General features: G+C 36.8%; 1 pseudogene; it reads right to left on the reverse strand.

Annotated features, from left to right (window-relative positions):
* Positions 1 to 2,203: 2,203 nt before the first annotated feature.
* On the reverse strand, positions 2,204 to 2,322 carry LOC111732626 (annotated as a pseudogene).
* Positions 2,323 to 2,523: the final 201 nt, after the last annotated feature.

Raw genomic sequence — 2,523 nt, forward strand, 5'->3', positions numbered from 1 at the left:
GGCCATCTTCCGAAGCGATAAAACACTTGAAAACTGGAGAGACCGAAGCATACATCTCGAGATTTTTCTGGTCCTTGAGAACAGTAGTGCTCACAATGTAAAATGTTTTCACTTATTAAGTCACTAATTTTTCTACACTTGGGTATGGGAGTCAATTAATTTGAATCATAACCTTAACAAAAAACGGCATTAAACTCAAGCCATTGTACAGTAAGTCACCGTTATTAACCTCTGAATTAATTTTCCTTGCAAACCTATTGAATATGTACATCGCTTCAAAAGTTAATTTTGGTTAACTGTATAAGCAAGTACTGCCTTCGGGGCTCTATCTAAAGCTAGGTAAATAGAGCTCACTTACTTTAATTAAAAATATTCAATTAAACCCAGTTGACTGTGAGTCCAGAGAACATTAAATTTCTGATTAATAATTACTAAGTAAATAAATAATAAATGGAGAATGATTGATTTTTCCCTGGAAACCCGAAGTCAAATAAATTACTCTTTACGTTTCTTTTCAAGTAATTAGTCAGTTAAGAAAATACCAAATTTACAAAGAATACTCATTTGAGAATTAAATTAAATAAAACTTGGAATCACCAGGAGAAGACAGATTCTGCTTTTGAATTTTCTTAAATTGGAATGGAACTTTTTTCCCGCATTTGTATTCTCTCTCGAAAAGGTTAAAACATGAACTTGTGAACAATATGAACAATAATTGCTAATGCAAATGAAGAATATTGAGACAAAATTTTTGTATGCACTTTATTACACAATCAGAAATACAATTATAGAAAAAATTTTAGATGTTTGAGAGCTTTCAGACGCAACAGAATTTCGCAGCATTTCGACTTCATATTCATTTTCAACTTCCAAATTACAGAAAGCTTTTCCATGACTCAGGAATTCATAATTCCACATGGGCGTCTCTCGAATCTCTGCATTGGTTGAGAAAATTTTCCTACTTCTGAGACCCGAGATCACATAAAACCCATAATCAGAATGTTTTATAATTGAGATGTGACTTTCTCCAACTTTGGAACACTCTTAAATTTTTGGAAAGTGTGTTTTTTACCTTTAAAATAAATTACGATAAATTTATATTTTCTAGGTATTGAGTCCTGGTATAAGTGATGTGATTTTTTTTTTTTTAAGATAATAGGAATTGGGAGACTTGAGGATCTTATTAAACTTAATTCTTTTTTAATCGGCTGTTTTGTAATGACAAAACAGCTCTAATATATGAAAAAGCATCGAACAATGACTTAATTTGCAAATCCTTCCTTCAGTCATTCATTCACATAATTATTTGCCACGAGATGTCCAGTAATACCCTTTTTGTGACAATCGAAAATGCGTCCAGGTGGTTATAGATATTTTCTGTGCGCGTGTGCCGTGCGTGGATGATGAGTGTGTGAGACAGGAACAGAGACTCAGAGGCAGAGTCTGCCATTCCGACAAAGATGTTCTCATTGACCAAACAGTGCGTGGGCGCCTTTGAGCTCTTTTTCAGCTAGGCCTGACTTTGGTAATTCCGTGTGGACTTCTGCTTTGACCCGTGTCAGCGAGGCCCCTCTCGGTCAGCTTAGCCTCACCCCAGGTCTGACTGCCCTTGAAATCTGACCGGTTCGTCGTGCCCCACCGCCCCCCAGACGATGCGCCATCATCCTGGCCTATCTTCAGGAAAAATCTTGTTAGGGCGATTTAGCCAGAATCTCTCTCATCCCTGGCATTTCCTCCTAGTAGTTTTATATCTACCAGCTTCCGCCTTCTTCCTTGGCCAGAAATCCCCATTCGCCCGTGTGTGTTCAGAGTTGAGGCCACCGCTCTCCCCGAAAGCAGAATTTCGTTGTGTTTTCTCCAAAAGTGTCACGATAGTGCCCTTCGAATAAAATCTTCATGCTTTAGCAAGTGTCATTAATTTTTTTCATTAACACCCTGCTTCCTGGTCGAGAACCACAGCTCTCGATAACTGTGCCTGTAAGCACAATCTAATTGAGCTCTCTGTGTTTGTGGATCATTACATACAACATGTCAATTAGTTTCAAGAGCTCTTGTTGAACATTTATTCTTTTTTTTTTTAAATTTATTATTATTATTTTTTTAGATGAAGCAACCCTTGGTAGCCCTCACAGATTGCAAGGGCCTTGTCAGTTTACAATATCCCTTATTTACTTACTTACTTATTTATTTATATTATTTTCTATGTCTACAGCACCTGGTCTTCCTAGGTGGCCTCGCATCCAAGTCCTAACCAGGCCCGACCCTGCTTAGCTTCCGAGATCAGATGGGATCGGGCACGTTCAGGGTGGCGTGGCCATAGACTAGCATTTATTCTTTTACTCAGTATTTTTTTAATTAAATCTTTAGGTCTATAAAAGTGAAGACATTTTAAACTAAAAGGGCGTTGAATGTAAGGAATAAAAGTTTTGGTACTTTTGATCTAATAGAAAGCAAACTAGAGGAAGCATTTTCTTCTGTACTTTTTTTTTGTTTCAGATGTAATGTTTCCTACAAAATATTATA

This window comes from Pteropus vampyrus, unplaced genomic scaffold (assembly GCF_000151845.1).
Source record: "Pteropus vampyrus isolate Shadow unplaced genomic scaffold, Pvam_2.0 Scaffold475, whole genome shotgun sequence".
In the NCBI taxonomy this organism is placed as follows: domain Eukaryota; kingdom Metazoa; phylum Chordata; class Mammalia; order Chiroptera; family Pteropodidae; genus Pteropus; species Pteropus vampyrus.